This window comes from Ranitomeya imitator, chromosome 5 (assembly GCF_032444005.1).
Source record: "Ranitomeya imitator isolate aRanImi1 chromosome 5, aRanImi1.pri, whole genome shotgun sequence".
Taxonomy (NCBI): Eukaryota; Metazoa; Chordata; class Amphibia; order Anura; family Dendrobatidae; genus Ranitomeya; species Ranitomeya imitator.
The window spans coordinates 492,851,797-492,871,174 of NC_091286.1; positions in this window are offsets into that span (position 1 = coordinate 492,851,797).

Below are 19,378 nucleotides of genomic sequence, written 5' to 3' on the forward strand. Positions count from 1 at the left end.
CGGTCCCGAAGAGGCCTTGGACACATATTTCGATGGATTTCATTTCTGACCTTCCCGTTTCTCAAAAGATGTCTGTCATTTGGGTGGTCTGTGATCGCTTTTCTAAGATGGTCCATCTGGTGCCCTTGGTTAAATTGCCTTCCTCCTCTGATTTGGTGCCTTTGTTCTTCCAGCATGTGGTTCGTTTACATGGCATTCCTGAGAATATTGTTTCTGACAGAGGTTCCCAGTTTGTCTCAAGGTTCTGGAGAGCCTTTTGTGGTAGGATGGGCATTGACCTATCTTTTTCCTCGGCCTTCCATCCTCAGACTAATGGCCAGACCGAACGAACCAATCAGACCTTGGAAACATATCTGAGATGTTTTGTTTCCGCTGACCAGGATGATTGGGTGTCATTTTTGCCGTTGGCTGAGTTCGCCCTTAATAATCGGGCCAGCTCGGCTACCTTGGTCTCTCCATTTTTCTGCAATTCTGGGTTCCATCCTCGTTTCTCTTCAGGACAGGTTGAGTCTTCGGACTGTCCTGGTGTGGATTATGTGGTGGACAGGTTGCAGCAGATCTGGACTCAGGTAGTGGACAATTTGACCTTGTCCCAGGAGAAGGCTCAGCTTTTCGCTAATCGCAGACGCCGTGTGGGACCCCGACTTCGTGTTGGGGATCTGGTTTGGTTATCTTCTCGTCATATACCTATGAAGGTTTCCTCTCCTAAATTTAAACCTCGTTTTATTGGTCCGTATAGGATTTCTGAGATTCTCAATCCGGTGTCTTTTCGTCTGACCCTCCCAGACTCCTTTTCCATACATAATGTATTCCATAGGTCGTTGTTGAGGAGATACGTGGCACCTATGGTTCCATCTGTGGAGCCTCCTGCCCCTGTTTTGGTGGAGGGGGAATTGGAGTATATTGTGGAGAAGATTTTGGATTCTCGTGTCTCTAGACGGAAACTCCAGTATCTGGTCAAATGGAAGGGTTATGCTCAGGAAGATAATTCCTGGGTTTTTGCCTCTGATGTCCATGCCCCAGATCTTGTTCGTGCCTTTCATGTGGCTCATCCTGGTCGGCCTGGGGGTTCTGGTGAGGGTTCGGTGACCCCTCCTCAAGGGGGGGGTACTGTTGTGAATTCTGTGGTCACAAGTGGTATTGCAGTCTCTGGGCGTCCTCCCTCAGGTGTTTTGGTGAGCTCGTTGGCTGCCTTGCTATTTAGCTCCACCTGAGTCTGTCTTCCTTGCTCCTTGTCAATGTTCCAGTGTTGGATCTGAGCTACTGCATCTTTCCTTGGGCCTGCTGCTCTGCTAGATAAGTGCTTCTAGTTTGTTTTCTGTTTTTTTTCTGTCCAGCTTGTTATTATCTTTTGCTGGAAGCTCTGAGAAGCAAAGGGGTGCACCGCCGTGCTGTTAGTTCGGCACGGTGGGTCTTTTTGCCCCTTTGCGTGGTTTTCGTTTTAGGGTTTTTGGTAGACTGCATAGTTCTCTTTGCTATCCTCGCTCTGTCTAGAATATCGGGCCTCACTTTGCTGAATCTATTTCATTCCTACGTTTGTCTTTTTCATCTTGCTAACAGTCATTATATGTGGGGGCTGCCTATTCCTTTGGGGTATTTCTCTGAGGTAAGTCAGGCTTGTATTTCTATCTTCAGGCTAGTCAGCTCCTCAGGCAGTGCCGAGTTGCATAGGTAGTGATAGGCGCAATCCACTGCTGCTTCCAGTTGTGTGAGGACAGTTCAGGTACTGCAGTCTACAGAGATTCCACGTCTCAGAGCTCGTCCTATTGTTTTGGGTTTTTGCCAGATCTCTGTATGTGCGCTGATTACTGCACGCTGTGTTGCCTGATTGCCAGCCATAACACAAATGCCTCATCAAACAACCAACACCTACAACTCCAAAACCAGGCAGTTTGACACTAACACTAGCAATACCTGATTGCCAGAGGCAAGTATATATATCAGAGGGGAGTGGCCAACACTGAACAGCTGAGACCATCAAGGCAAGAAAGCTCCAGGTGTTCTCAACTGAACAGATTATCCCTTGCACTGCTAACAGAAACATGCACTGTTTATTATGATGGAAAAGTGCTTCTAATCAGTGTAGGAGTACATGAAATCAGACACTGCAGTCTTCTGATCCCTCTCTGTCATTGTAAACCTATGACTTTAACCATTGGTGTCTTATTCACTCATGATCGGGTTTTAGTCTTCTTTACCGTAGTCATGTCTCTGAGCAATGAACACTTTGTAATACTGGGCCTCCAGGGAGGTTGCAGTTCTGGAATATAACAGCACTGGAAGATAATGGGATCCTGGTCACTTCACGTTTAATTTGTTCAACACATCTTTGGCAGTTAATGTGCATCTTTTTATTTAACATATTTTTGTGACCATGTTGACTATTTACAACACAATCTGTGATGGTTTGGAGACCTAAACATGTTAGAAATTAGTCATTTCAAGAGTACTGCATCCCTCTGTAAGAATTATAACAATTTTTGACTTTTCAAAGTCAGTCATATCTCTTTTTAGGCCAATTTTGCCTGAGGAAATCAATATTCATAATAATTCTGCACACCTTGATAAAGGGTGTTGATATCCTTATGCCACACCCTCCCTGATCACAAAAATACACATATCATTAATTCACACCAATAAGCATTTAAGTTTATACAGCTTGAAGTTGGAAAATATTTATAGAAATGATGATATAGTCAAAATACTTACTTTCAAGACTTTAACTGTGAAGGCCTGTGTAGGCATACCTGTTTAAATTGTCAAATTTGAGAAAGATACAATTTGCGCCGATATTAGGGCCAGGCTGGTATTGAATTAGCCTTTTTGGGCTTTTGAGCATCACATGCACACTATCTAGTATTTCTGATAGATTCTACATAGATTGTTTAACCTCATAACAACTGCCAAAACGCATTAAAATGATGGCCACTAAGAAGCCTTATACCCTCATCACGATTTTAAAAAGGTGATTTGGAATAACAGTATAGCGCCCCCCAGAGTCTGAAAATCTCCAGAGTCTTGGGCTATCAGGGCTGGATTTTCCCATCCCAGATCACATGATAGCCTTTATTCAATATTTTCAGTATATTTGACATAATGGACAAGATATTTTATTTGTCATTGCGCCAACCTGATGCATTTCAGAAAACAGAAATGTATTGCTTAAACAGCCAGGATCAGTCATAACAAGACTGTGTTCTGTATCTGTGTTCTGTATCTGTGTCCCTGAGCCCCAATCTCATGGACTTGTGTCAGCAAATTAGACCAAAGGCAAAAACTTGCCCAGTTTGCCATGGGTGAACTGTTATGCCCAGCATCCATTGTACTGTCAGAGAGGATATTAACAATGGCTGGTGGCTTTTTTCACACTCAAGTGGACTGGTTTATGTGTCGCAAATGTGGAAAACCTTACATTTGTTAAAATAAATTAGGCATGGATCAATGCTGATTTCATTCATTGCAAATGATGCCAATTATTAGTTTGGTCATACCATGTGTTGCTTTGACTGTTCATTGTTGTCTAATGCACAGTTTTACTGCCGCCATTGCCAAACGGCAACACTCAGTTAAACATCTACTCCTAGTTCATCATGTCATCTATACTGTAGTAGTTCTGCTACTTGGGCTGTTATTTCTGTCCCTACACTGCCAGACATCTCCTTGCTTGATCCAACATATTTTTCTACCATGCAGCTTCTGGTGGTTTCACTGCCATTAGATCCTCACATGCATCTCCTGTGCTTTTCCCTTTGTGTTGTTTTACTATACTTTATTGTTGCTTGGGAGCATATTTGCTTGAGGGTAAACAAGCATGAAACACGTTCAAAATAGGAGCAGATACTTGCACAGCTTGTTGACAAGCCATTGCTTTTTCTCTTTTACAGCAGGAAGTCTGTTCTTGTTACTTAAAAAAATGATAATTTTGGGACAGTTTAACAAAGACTTTGTAATATTAAATCATAGCAAACTTGTTGAGAAACCCCAAAAAGGGTTTATTATCAACTACTATTTGAAAAGCCATTGCTTCTTTACTTTAAAAACAGCTAACCTGTACTTTAATTTAAGTAGACTAAAACATCTGTTATTGCAGTGTGTTATTAAATAGACTGTTGGTTACCACCGGTCACCATCCGTTTTTATCTAACCAGATAGTAATGTCCAATTGACCTGACCGTAAAGGCTGTGTTTGCTCCAAAAATCTCAACATTGGATCAATCCAGTACCATAAAGCATTGAGATTCAGCTTTGAGATACAGAAGTATCTTCTCATCTCTACTTCTATCTATGATACTAAAGCCAGGCAGCATACTAAATACCACGGAGAGGATAGAGCACTAAATAGTGCCACACTGCCCCTCACCCGAAAGGAAACCCAACTCCATACAAACCATAGATGATAGGAGTACACCAGGAGCATATAGGTAATTAGAAAAATGTAATATTTTATTAAATCACATATAATTTCATATAATTTACATATAAGTTTAGAAAAACAGGTAATATACAAAACATATAATAGAATACAAAGCTAAAGAATGGTAAAAATGTGAGTGGGCATCCCCCGGTGTACACCGTCATAAGAGCCAACATGCATAAAAAAGGGTGAAAGAGACCTACTGCTGACGACTGCCTGTCACACTGTCCATGTGTAATGCCAAGAGTGGCGTAAGGTGACAGGTAAATAGAAGCAGCTCTTACCAAAGGAGGGTCACTGCGAGGCACCAAGACGGGGCACACCGGATGGGATCCACAAGCCAAACCCCCGACGCGCGTTTCGCCCTCAAATGAAGTTGCTTTTTCAAGGGGAGATGCCCGAGAATGTATGTGGCTCCCTTAAATGCCGCCGGCCAGAAACCATGTGACCGCTCACATGATGGATGTCGGCCAGTGAATGCGGGATGGAACGGCGCATGCGTGCGCTGCCCGCCGAGTCCAACGTCACGGAAGGCGTCACACCCCGCACGGGCGCCTGGGAAACAGACCCAGGACGCACGCGAGAGGCAGGAACAGATGCCGCCGCGACGGAGGACAAGGAAAGAAGCACAGCGCATGCGCACACCCGCAAAACACTGGCCACAGACCATAGTGGCCAGGGACCGTACAACTAGAATCCTGCTACCGATCAAGAGGCGGGATCGGCCACAAAGAGGTCATATCAATAGTGACAGCATACTAGCACAATGTAAATTACTAAAAAACGACTGATATATAGCATTTGACACAGATCTCCGCCACAATGATACCATCAACAATGATAACATAAGTTGTAATGGATGGAAGCCTTGAGGATGACACTCATGTTGTTTGTAGAAGGTAGCAGTTATAACGAGTTGGAAGTGTTGCTGGTGCCGGCAGGGGTATAAAAATGGGAAAATGCCAATCATACGGACATCAAAGGATAACTGCTAAAAAACATACAGAAAAGAACACATGAGAGAGAAATACATAAAACCAATATAACAGTTAAAACCAAAGATCCCAAATGGGGACCCACTCAAAGGGGCAGCTGGTACAGAGGGCAGGGGATGTACGCAAACAAGAAAACCATTCCATAACGACAAAAATTAGAAAATAACACATAGGATCAAAAAAAGGGGGCTAAAAAGACACAATAGCCGGGTAGCACCAGGGAGTAATAACAGGGGACCAAAAAACCACTAATGAGGTAGATCAAAGGAAGGAGGAGAAGCTTAAGGACTCATTGAGTCCTTTAGGTGTCATGGTGTCCACCCGAACGATCCAACCAGCTTCACGCTGGGCAAGGACCTTTTTATAGTTACCACCTCTTACTCCAAGATGAATACTCTCGATGCCCTGGACCTGAAGAGTCCCAGCGTCACAATCATGAAAACGCTTGAAATGGCGGGGGATTGTCTTCAGGTCAGAGGCATTGTCCACAGTCTTAGCAGCACAGATGTCCCTCACGTGTTCACGGACACGTACCCGCAGCTCCCTGGATGTTAAACCAATATATATTAGGGAGCACCTGCACGTGGCGTAGTACACGACATTAGACGTGCTGCATGTAATACGCTGCCTGATGGAGAATTCTTTACTGCCATCTTGTGGTCCGCACCATGTTTTTGCATGCCACACAGTGACCACATTGAAAGGAACCCACCGTGGGACCCGTGGTACTGAAAGGATTGATTATGGGTGCGACATAATGGCTGCGTACCAACAAACTGCTCAAATTTGGGGATCTTTTAGCAGTCATAAGTGGAAACTCACCCAGGGCCTGTGCCAGGGAAGGTTCGGTTTTAAGGACCAACTAATGCCTCTTCAATATGTCTCTCATGTTGGACCATTCATGGTTATAGGTTGTAATAAAACGGACTTTCTAACCATCTGTCTTTCTCCCCCGTCTGTTGTCATCAGTATATAAAAGATCCCAACGAGGGGTCCTCCTAGCCCTATCCCAACCACGTTTGATACTTCTATGACTATATCCGCGGTCTTTGAAGCGACCCTCAAGGTCAGCCGCATGTGCAAAGAATCTCATCAGTTGAGCAGATCCGCCTTCTATCTATAACTAACTACTGCAGCCAATCACATACTGTTGTCTTTTACCTTGATACAATATGTTAAAACACAATAAAATACATTTTTCTTACTAGTGTCAAAGAAGTAAATGTCCCTTTCAATTGGAATTCCAGGGCCACCATTAGATCTTATTTATGAGCAACTATTTAAGTCACAATATAGAAACAAAACATTTCCTCTGTTTGCTTAGTATCAGTTTGCATTTAGTTTTCATTATTCACCTTGCTGCCCCTCAAGGTCTCAGACCTTTAGACAGAATTCACAAAGAAAGTACAGAAGAATGGTGAAAGAAAATATAATAGCTTTTATGCCTCACGGATCTGCAAGAAACATCTGTAACCATGCAGGAACAGTGGGGCATGTCAGTTCAGCACTCAGAAAAGTACATAACAGGCTGAGACCTTTTTAATAATTTTTATTATTATGAACTTTGGCATCCAGGATAATAAAAATAACAAGCAAAATACAGAGAAAGTAGCTTCATAACCCAAATCTAAAGATTTTGCTAGATCAATTTTCTGTAACCTTTAGTTCATTAACTTTTATTAAATTACACTGCCCACATGTTATGAAATTCTGTAGCTTCCCAGCAATGCTGGGACTTATAGTTTGACTCGAGTTTTGTCCTTAAAATAGGTCATTGGGATCTGATCTGTGGGTGTGCTGCTCCTGGAGCCGACGGTGAAGGGATGTGCTCAGCTGCAGACCAGCATAGCAAAGGTTTGTCAATTATATAGTGGCTGCTACCAGGTGCTGCACATCCACCACCTATTGATTCATAGTGGTGCCATGCAGATCCACAACATCTGATCAACATGTGGTAAGGTGTTGTACCCCCATGAATCAAGTATTGTTGAACTATCCAAAGCATAAGCCATTAATATAAACATCACGGATAACCCCTTTAAGATATACAGTAGATCACTATAAAAAATTGCAGATTCCTTTCATCACCAAAACTAAAGGACACTTTTCAGGGACTAGTAATGAGTCACATAACTGTTCATAAGATCAGTAGGTGATAGACTTGTTTATTGTCATCTGAATCATTTATGGAGATCCATATAGTCTGCACCAGCTAAGATAACCCCTTCGCGACATGCCCATACACGTACGGCACATGTCAGGTCTCCCCTTTGATGTGGGTTCTGGCGCTGAGCCCACATCTTTTCTGGCATATGTCAGCAGATTTGAACAGCTGACATGTACCTCTAACAGCCGCAGGTGGAATCGTGCTCCACCCACAGCTGTTAACCTGTTAAATGTCGTTGTCAATCTCTGACATGACTGCGCGGAAAGCGCGTCACTAATCCCAATCATCGGCGCCCGTGTCTCATGATAGCAGGTCGCCGATGGGTTAGCATGACAACTCAGGGTCTGCAGGAGACCCCTGAGATTATCATTGTTGGATTGCTATGAGTGCCACCCAGCAGTCGGCGCTCATAGCAAGTGAGCATTTCTGCTACATTGAGCAGGGTTGCAGCCTTGTTCTGTGTAGCACAGGCAATCGGATGATCGCAGCTTCTAGTCTCCCATGAAGACCATTGAACCCAGTGTAAAAGTTTTTTAAAGAATTTAAAAAAAATTAAAAAATATAAAAGTTTAAATCACCCCTCATTTCCCCAATTCAAAATAATACATATTTGGTATTGCCATATTTAGAATCGCCCGATCTATCAATATATAAAAAGAATTACCGTATTTTTCTGACCATAAGACGCACTTTTTTCCCTCCAAATTTGGGAGGAAAGTGTGGGTGCGTCTTATGGTACGGATGTAGCATGTGGGGAGGGGGGCAGCAGTGAGTGGGATCCCACTGTTATGCCACTTCAGGATGTCCCCACTGCCCAGAATCAGTGCTGGGGAAACCATGTGGTCCCCATGATTAAGTGCAGTGAATATTCATTAGCGGCTCCCCGCCCACCTATCAGCTGAGCGGTGAGCTGGGAGAGGCAAATGAATACTGCACTTAAGCAGGGACACACATGGCTTCCCCAGCGCTGATTCCTGCAGCAGCTGGGGAGATCCGTGTGTCCGTGGCAGGAGGAGGCAGCAGCAGCAGGGGCCAGAGGAGAGAGGAGATCGCTGCATACATGCCTGCCATGCCTGGGCTGGACACAGAGTGCTGTGCACAAACAGGACCTGTTTGATGTCAGGAGTGGGCGGGCTGGAGCATCACATGGCAGCTCAGAGCCCTCCATCTTCTTGACATCATCACAGGTCCTTCAGGCTCTCCACTAGAATCTGCAGCTTCCTCATAACCTGTGCTGTGGAAAGGAAACAAGAAGGAGGGCTCTGTGTGCAGTCATGGGATGCTTTTACCTCACCACAGTGTGGCTGGCTGCCACAATTAAGAGGTTAGTCTTTACAAAACACAATAAAGCACTCTGCCACTCCTTTGGTGAACTATAACTCTCAGCATGTCATAGGCAGGGAAGTCGTTTGGCACAGGCAGACTAGGCAGACGCCTGGGGCCCCCACCTAGAAAGGGCCCCCTACCTCTGCAACCCCTGTATGAAGTGCCCAGAGGGTGTACAGCAGTGGCGTCTCTCCCAAACCCCCCTTGAGACCCCCTCAGTGCTGTGATTTACTCATGTGCTCCCAGAGCTCTGTGCTGTTTGCTGTAGGATCAGGTTTCACAGTCACATACAGTAGCCATTGGCTCTAACCACAGTCACTGCTTGTAATCTGAAAGTGCGACCTGCTGTCACTACAGTCTGGATGACACAAGGCAGGAATATTGTCTGCTGAATCAGGGTATTTATTATATAGAAATAAATGAATTCCCATGTGAAATAATAAGGGTAAACCATACACATATAGTACAGGTGTGCATAGGAATCAGCGTTTTGGGTGCATTTTTTTTTTGCAGCCAAAGCCTACTCTCTTGGCAGTAAAAACACTGCTTTCTAAACACCCATTTTTTAGGGTATGGGCAGAGGATCCGGAAATGGCAGCACCTTGGTCCTATACATTACACGGGTGAGATTTCTCTTGTGGAGACTCGTGTCTACGCCAGATAAATTGGCATGCTGGGGTCTGGACAGACTCGCCGCATGTCCGTCTCCGCAGGTGAGGTGCGGGTGTCTGTGCACGCATAGTAGAGATGGAATTTCTTGAAATCCCATCAACTATACTGTAACATCTGGCCGCTGCGGGTTGGACGCTGCACAAGTACACAGCAGCCGACCCGCAGCGTTTACTGATTGTGGGCACACACCCTTAGAGCTTTTGCTGTTTTTTTTTTTTACAGTATACATTTTGTCTACAGTACATGTTTAATAAAGTTAGTGTTATTCACAAAAAACGCAGCAAAAAACAACATTGCAACATTTGCAGCATGTTTTAAACTTTTTCATTGCTTTCTACGGGTGAAAAAAATTGCCTAAAATGACACGCTGCAGATTTAAAAAAGGCTGCAGTTGTGAAATTCTGTCAGGGGAAATAAAAGGGTGTGCAGGAGATTTCTGAAAATCTCAGTTTTTGCTTGTGCTGTAAAATGCTGTAAACTTCTTATTTGCAGAAGAAAAAGCTGCAAAACTTCTGCATATGAACATGGCGAAAAGCTGCTTTTCAAAGTGCCAGCAAAACATAGGAGATTTCCGAAATCTCCTGCAGGCGCTTGTTTGTTTTCTGACTGGATTTCAGAACTGTAGCACTTTTTAAATCCCCTCAGCTTTACCTGCAGATTTACCACAGATTTATCGTGGCATTACCGCGGTTTTTGTGCAGTTTTCAACAGCATTTTTACACCTGCGGATTCCTATTATGGACCAGGTGTAAAACGCTGCGGAATCCGCTCAAAGAATTGACATGCTGCAGAAAATACAACGCAGTGTTTCCGCGCGGTATTTTCCGCAGCATGTGTACTGCGGATTTTGTTTTCCAGACGTTTACATGGTACTGTAAACGCATGGAAAACTGCTGCCGATCCGCAGCAAAATCCGCAACGTGTTCACATAGCCTGAGAAACACGTCACTACTTCTGTAGTTCTCACCCTCCTGGTTTTGGCTTACATATGCTGATGTGAAATACTGACCAAACACTCAACGTGTGAACGTGGCCATAAACATACTGTAGACAAAACAAACATCCTCACTCCAAAAAAAAGCTGAAAAAAGTGTAAAGAACACCACAAAACAAGCTGAAAAACAGGTGTTTTGAACGCAACATTTTTACTGCTAATAGAAAAGGTTTTGGCTACTGAAAAAAATGCTGCATGTGAACATAGTTTTAGTCTGAAACGCTATGTCTATCTGTTGTGTTACATAGGACTGCAGGTGACATCTACTACATTATCTGTTCTCAGAGAGTTAGCACTGTTTTATCTGAAGAGTTAAAAAAAAATTAAGAGCGGGTTGGGTGCAACTCTTTGTCTTGGGCCCCCAATCTTTTCTGACCCTAGCAACGCCCCTGCATACAGCTAATAGTGGCACACCCGTTGGCCGATATAAGGCCCCTAAATATGGGGGCCATAGTGCAATGTTATCATTTGGGGCCCCCACTTTAAATTTTTGCCTAGGGCCCCACTTTGTCTAAAACCGGCACTGGTCATAGGATCTGCAGAACATGCTGGGAGTTATAGTTCTCCCATGGGATTTTAAAGCAGCACTCCAGTGTTATTTTGCAGTGCTGGAGCGGTGCTTTCAATATAAGCCCTGTGCCCCCATTCTTATATTCACCCTCCAGCATCTTCATATAGTACTGTACAGACACCACACTGGTCCTGCGGCTTCCAACATAATAACATACTATTATATGTAATAACACCACATATAATAGTATGTTATTTATGTTATTAAATATTTTACCACTTTTTTTGCTTCAAATATTTTTTTTCCCAAATTTCCACCTCTAAAACCTGGGTGCGCCTTATAGTCCAGTGCGTCTTACAGTCCGAAAAATACGGTAATCTGATCGGTAAATGACGTAAGGAGAAAAAAGTCAAAGAGCCATAATTATGTTCTTTTTTTGTTGCAGCAATGTTGCATTAAAATGCAATAACAGAAGCTCTAAACATCATATTTATATCATAATGGTATCAATAAAAACATTAGCTCGGCGCGCAAAAAATAAGCCTTCACACAGCCCCAGATCCCAAAAGATTGAGATGCTACGGGTCTTGGAAATTGGTACAGTTTTAATTTTTTTTAACAAACTTTGGATTTTTTTTCACCACTTAATTAAAAAAGAGCCTAAACATGTTTGGTATCTATGAACTCATAATGACCTGGAGAATCACAATAGCAGGTCAGTTTTAGCATCTGGTGAACATTGTAGAAAAAAAACAATTGTGAAATTGCACTTTTTTTGCAATTTCACTGCAATTTGAATTTATTTTCCTATTTTCTAGTACACTATATGGTAAAACCAATGGTGTCGTTCAAAAGTAAAATTTGTCCCGCAAAAAATGCCAGGTGGGGTTAGAAGCCTTCTACTATGCACTGTGTTATAGTCCCTTGCTGCCTTAGGCCTCACAAAAAGGTCCTCACGTTCTCTCTATCCTCCTTATTGATAAAACACTGCCCGCATGACAGGTAACTCGAGCTTTTTTACAGGGTCTCTCAGATGACGCCGGGCTCTCGGTGCTACTGTTCATTCAGATGTTAATGGTGGACAGGAGACCTGCAATCTGCTGTCCGCCGCTTTCTGCCATGGCGCGTAAAGTTCCCCTCACAACCCCGGTCTTCTGGCTACCAGAGTCTGCGCTTAGGCGTGGAGGGAGCCCACTTGCTACTCCCGTCCAGCTCCTTCCTTCTCCTGTGCTCCTTTTCCTTCTTCACTGTCTTTACAACTGTTCTGTTCCTTTCTTTCCTTTCAGGAGCTGCAGCACCTCATGTGGCTGCACGACCCCAGCTTTCCTTTCTCAGACTCTCTCCATCTGTTTCCTCTCTCTTCTCACTCTCCTCTCACAGACTCCTCTCTCTGTCTCTCCCTCCGACAGACTCACTAACTCCTCCCCCAGGCCAGAATATATATTATCTAGGGAAGCTCCCTTGAAACCGGGTTCAGAGCTCCCACTTCTGGCCTGGAGTCAGAACATGTTGCATGTATGTGAATACCTGTTAAAGGAATCCTTCCTTGCTTCCAAGCATGACATCACTCTCCCCATGAAGAAAGCAATGCCACTGTAACAACCGATTACCTGGAGTGTTACCCTGTTATGTACATATATTTATATCCTAGATTGTGGCCCGATTCTAACGCATCGGGTATTCTAGAATATGCATGTCCCGCGTAGTATATGGACAATGATGATTCCAGAATTCGTGGCAGACTGTGCCCGTCGCTGATTGGTCGAGGCAACCTTCATGACATCATCATCGCCATGGCAACCATTATGACATCTACGTCGATACTGTGCCCGTAGCTGATTGGTCGAGGCGAATTCGCGGCAGACTGTGCCCGTCGCTGATTGGTCAAGGCAGCCTTTATGACATCATCATCGCCATGCTGTGCCCGTCGCTGATTGGTCGAGGCCTGGTGGCCTCGACCAATCAGAGACGCGGGATTTCCAGGACAGACAGACAGACAGACAGACAGATGGAAAAACCCTTAGGCAATTATATATATAGACTAGATTTTGGCCCGATTCTAACGCATCGGGTATTCTAGAATATACATGTCCCCGTAGTATATGGACAATGATGATTTCAGAATTCGCGGCAGACTGTGCCCGTCGCTGATTGGTCGAGGCAACCTTTATGACATCATCGTCGCCATGCTGTGCCCATCGCTGATTGGTCGAGGCCTGGCGGCCTCGACCAATCAGAGATGCGGGATTTCCAGGACAGACAGACAGACGGAAAAACCCTTAGACAATTATATATATAGATTGTCTTTATGTATATGCTGTTTATGAAAATGTTTACTTAGGGAAAGCACAGTACCTTTATTAGACCACTAGATGGGGCACAGTAAGATTAGGTAATAGAAGCATAGTATAGTAACAAGTTAATATAGGAGGGGCCAGCTATGGTTAAGACAGGAGCATTTCCTGAGGTGAGTCAGAAAAGCTAGGGAGCTGAAACAGCTGAGTAGGGGCTAGAGAGCCCAGATAGTCCCAGTGGGCCCCGCAACATTTAAGGCAAGGAACCCAGCCATCCAGGGCCCAGTGTGGCAGAAGTAAAACCTAGCAGCAAAGTGACAGCAGTGTTGGAACAAAGGCTGAAAGCAGAGCCAGGACAGTACGGGGATGCAGGTGCCTCTATAATGTGACAGCTTATCGCATGGGCTGATGCCTTCAGATCCGGGTCAAAACAGCTGATGGAACTCCCAAGCGCAGTGAGTTTGCACAGGGAGAACGCTGCCTTACTGCCAGAGGCGGTAGGACCCAGGCACGTCCTGAAGGCCGTGAGAGGAGAAGCAGGGAAAGTGGAGAATGTGAATTGCATGGAACCCGATGATGTAAATGTAACTGAGAAGGATGTGCTGTGAACAGAAGCAAGTAAAGTTTTGTGTCTCAATTTGTGTGTATAAAGGCACAGATGATTGGCCTCGGGGAGACCAAAACATCCAACACCGCGGAGACACCATCACGTGTTTCTCAACGCAGTAATTCCAGAACACTGCCCCCATCCCTTATGGGAAATATGCAGATGCATGTAAAGAAGCTGCGGAGACACCATCACGTGTTTCTCGACGCAAGCAGTGAATAGCCAGGCCTTTCCCCGGGAAGGAACAACCACGAAAAGGGCAGCATCCTATGAAGGAAAGCCACCTATGCCAAGCATGGTATCCATCCACAGACAGCTGTGGATGCTGTCCTTCTCGTGGTTGTTCCTTCCCGGGGAAAGGCCTGGCTATTCACTGCTTGCGTCGAGAAACACGTGATGGTGTCTCCACAGCTTCAATTTGTGTGTAATCGTACAAAAAGGGTCTGCGGCTGCTCAGAAGAGACCCAGAGAGTACGGATGACAGAGAGGCAAGTACCCTCATAGAAGTATGTTCTTTGCATGTGACGGGAGGCCAGGGAGTGCAAAAGCCTTTAACCTCAGCCACAACTGCAACCCTGGCCCTCCCTCACATAAGCATCCATAATTATTCACAAATGCAAAAAAAGTCAGTTTCCCAAATCTTTTTGACTCGAGTTGTTCCAGTGGTCTGTGTCTTTTTACCATTGATGTTTCATCAGTTATATTTACATATGAGCAAAAATATATAAATAAATTCCAAAGCTTCATTTATGTACACTGATGCCATACTTGTTTGGTAATTTTGATCTGTGACGTGTCTCCATGATTTTTTTGTTGACACCCAGTCCAGAAAAAAACACATTCATGTGAATAATAGCATAAACTTTTAATGGGCATGTGTTCTATCCGTGAAAGTCATGAATAGAATACGTATATGATTTATGAATGTCTGAATGATGCTTTTGAGGTATCTTCACATGACCTTTTTCAGTCGGATTTGCAGTGTGTCTGCTCTGAAGATTTCCAAAAAAACGCTCCAAAATAATCAAAAGAATGTACATATTAATTTATATGTAAAAAAAAATAGAACATATGCTGTTCATATGTTCAGGCTTTTGGGCATCTATTAACTGTTTCTGTATCCAAAAACGATAGTAGGATTACTCTCCACAAGGAGAAACATTACCCCTTAGACCCTAGTCCAGAGCCTCTCACCTAGCTAAATCAGTTCTCATACTTTGCACTGACAAGCGCCAATAGCCTGAAGCACCGTGTCTGCAAATTGAGATTTAGTTTTGTCTTTTATCCTAAGTCATATTGCAAAATTGATAAAGGGTTAATTGTGACTTGTAGGATCGCTACTTCCAACAGATGGAGCTGTAGAGTTCAAGTCCTCTTCCTCTCTGAAGAGACAATTTGCATATCAAAAATGCCAACTGATTTAAAGAAGTGAGCAGACCATTCTCCAGACATTTTTCAATTGAAAAACAATCAATGCTTACAATATAAGGCAATGGGAACACTAAAAAGATGTCTTTGAGAAGTGAACACAAACACAATTCTGGTATTTCGATTTTTCTTTTTTAACATCATTTAATGTATGAGTTAATTACACCGTGTTCCAAATTATTATGCAAATTGGATTTAAGTGTCATAAAGATTTAATTGTTTTCTTTTTCAAATAAACTCATGGATGGTATTGTGTCTCAGGGCTCAATGGATAACTGAAAACAGTCTTAAACACATGTGATAATTAGTTTTCCAGGTGATTCTAATTAAAGCAGGCCACAGTTTTCAAGTAACATGGGAAAGAAAAAGGATCTCTCTGCTGCCAAAAAGCATCAAATAGTGCAATACCTTTGTCAAGGGATGAAAACATTAGATATTTTCCGAAAACTTAAGCATGATCATCGGACTGTTAAGAGATTTGTGGCTGAATCTGAGCACAGACGTGTTCATGCTGATAAAGGCATAATGAGGAATGTTTCTGCCAGACAAGTTCATTGGATTAAGAGAGCAGCTGCTAAAAAGCCATTCCAAACCAGCAAACATATATTTGAAGCTGCTGGCGCCTCTGGAGTCCCTCGAACCTCAAGGAGTAAGATCCTTCAAAGGCTTGCTGTGGTGCATAAACCTACTATTTGGCCACCCCTAAACAATGTTCACAAGCAGAAATGGTTTCAGTGGGCCCAGACATACATGAAGACTAATTTTCAAACAGTCTTGTTTACTGATGAGTGTCGAGCAATCCTGGATGGTCCAGATGGATGGAGTAGTGGATGGTTGGTGGATAGCCACCATGTCCCAACAAGGCTGCGACGTCAGCAAGGTGGTGGAGGAGTCATGTTTTGGGCCCAAATCATGGGAAAACAGCTGGTAGGGCCCTTTAAAGTTCCTGAAGGTGTGAAAATGACCTCTGCAAAGTATATAGAGTTTCTGACTGACAAGTTTCTTCCATGGTATAAAAAGCAGAAACGTGCTTTCAGGAGCAAAATCATCTTCATGCATGACAATGCACCATCTCATGCTGCAAAGAATACCTCTGAGTCATTGGCTGCTAAGGGCATAAAAGTAGATAAACTCATTATGCGGCCACCATCCTCCCCTGACCTCCACCCTATAGAGAACCTTTGGAGTATCATCAAGCAAAAGATCTATGAGGGTGGGAGGCAGTTCATATCAAAACAGCAGCTCTGGGAGGCTATTCTGACTTCGTGCAAAGAAATACAAGCAGAAACTCTCCAAAAACTCACAAGTTCAATGGATGCAAGAATTGTGAAGCTGATATCAAAGAAGGGTTCCTATGTTAACATGTAACTTGGCCTGTTAGGATGTTTTGGAGTTAAATAGCATTTTTGTTCGGTGAATTTGAGCATTTTCAGTTCTTTAAAACATATCAAATGTTTAGAAATTCTGCTGTGCCTAATAATTTGGAACAGTGCATTTTGAGTTTTTATTCATTTGGAGATTATACTGTTACTATTGGGAGGTTTCTTCAATAAAATTCGAGGTATACTCTAACTGGTGATGACTTTCATTAGTCTGACTGTCATTTGCACTGACTGTTAAGGAATAATAATAATAATTTTTGTTTTTATATAGCGCTAACATATTCCGCAGCGCTTTACAGGTTGCACACATTATCATCGCTGTCCCCGATGGGGCTCACAATCTAAATTCCCTATCAGTATGTCTTAGGAATGTGGGAGGAAGCCAGAGTGCCCGGAGGAAACCCACGCAAACACGGAGAGAACATACAAACTCTTTGCAGATGTTGTCCTTGGTGGGGTTTGAACCCAGGACTCCAGCGCTACAAGGCTGCAGTGCTAACCACTGCGCCACCGTGCCACCCCAAAAATCCAAGAAAAATATAATCTGCATAATAATTTGGAAAATGGTGTAATATTAGATTTTGATAATATTGTTACACTGAACTTTTTTTGGATGCGGTGATACCAAATAATTTTTATTTGTTTAATGCAGTTATATAGCACCATCATATTCCACAGCGTTTAACAGGCATAGTCATCACCGACACCACTGGGGCTCACAATCTAAATTCTTTATCCATATGTCTTTGGAATGTAGGAGGAAACCGGAGAACCTAGAGGAAAAACATGCAAACATGAGAAGAACATACCAACTACTTGTGCATGTTGTCCTTGTTGGGATATGAATCAAATTCTGCAAGACCACAGTGTTAACCACTAAGCCACCAGGCTAACCAAGCAGCTAGCTTGCTGCAAAATAAGTTTATTTTTTTACATATTGTTATTCATAATGAGAAGGGTGATTCAAATTGTTATTATTTTTAACATTTTGTTAAAAAACTTTACGATATTTATGAAAGTTGGCAGGTATGGTTTGAAAAAAGCCTGTGAGAATTTCGTATGAGAGTAGTGAAGTCTGCAGACAATGTAAGATATTTAATGATTCCCTCTGAGGGACAATACTCAATATTCGGGTCTTCACAAAAGCGTTACTATTACTTTATCAATTTTTAATGTCTTTTCTTTTGTAAGTCAGATACTAAGATGATCTGAAATGAAAAACTTTATTTCACCTTCCATTTTAAGCACAATGAATTTTGAGACAGATGGTCATTCTGTTAAGTACTGTGTTTTGTCTCTGTGTATAATGAAAAATACATAAGCCTTCTGTTGCAAAGTGCGAGAAAGACGTTTAAGCACCTGTTTCAAATTATTCTGATACTATAAATGTTCTTCAAAATTGGAAAGCCTAGTGTTTTAAGAAAGTGTGAAGTGCCACAGTGAGCTGAAGTAAATTGACTAGGCTTGGGTCCAGTAAGCAGCAAAAGAGAGAATGATACTTACAAATCCTGGCAAACAGCAGATAATAAAAAGAAGCGGGCATGCCAACGCGCAGATCTAACACTCCGAATGCTGTCACATTTAGAAGTTTTTCAATAAACTAACAGCTCAGAACTGTAGTTTCATATCATATCAGACCGTTTTAATCATCCTCTCTAAGAAAAGTATGTATATTTCAGGTGCAGGTATGAAAGACATCAGTATGTGGCAGTGGCCCAATCTTTATCAAATGACAAATTTGTATGACATATCGCCTTCCACGAGGCCTATATTTTGAATATTTCCTCCTTTGCAATGATGCATTTCAAGAGGAGACTTCATTCTTTGTCAAAGTGTTGTCAAATGTCTTAATGAACACTTTTACAGAAACATCTGCCTCGTTGAGCTCTTCTTTTTGAAAGGCTGGCAAATTACTATGAAATGCACATTATCCAATAATTAACCTGCAAGTATGACACGCATGTGGCAGGGTGCCATAAGAACCAGATGTTGTCCCTGGTACCTTCTTACAAAGCAGGTCAAACATTCTGATTTAGCTATTTGCTTGTATACACAATGTGATTCATATGGCACATTCCGCTAATTGCGTAACATGGCACACAGGAACTCGTTAAGTGAATTCTAAGCTGTTGCATAGCAATTAAGCTTGGGTGGCAATTGTCCTCTACATATATTTGCTGAAATGAAACGCACATCAGTTCGATAAATTTGCCAGAAACCAGGCTTCTTTATTTTATAGCGCCCTATGCAGTATCTGGGGATTTATCTGTACTCTACAAAATTGCTGCTCTTGCCAGCAGTAGCCAGATACAGTATGACAACAATTTTTAAGAGGAAGAGAACTAAGTAACACATCACGGTAATGTAAACAGCTATTAACAGCTTAGATCAGCTGCATAAAAACGACTCATGTTCCCTCTGAATATTTCCCTTAGTAAATTTGTACAAGTCAGATCTCTACAACCCTATAAGTGTTGCATTTAGGTGAAGTAATGCATTTTTTCTACATTTATTTGATCTTTATTAGAGGTTACAAGCCCAAAGCTCAAATTATTAAATGACCAGATTCTAATTAGACATGCCAATTT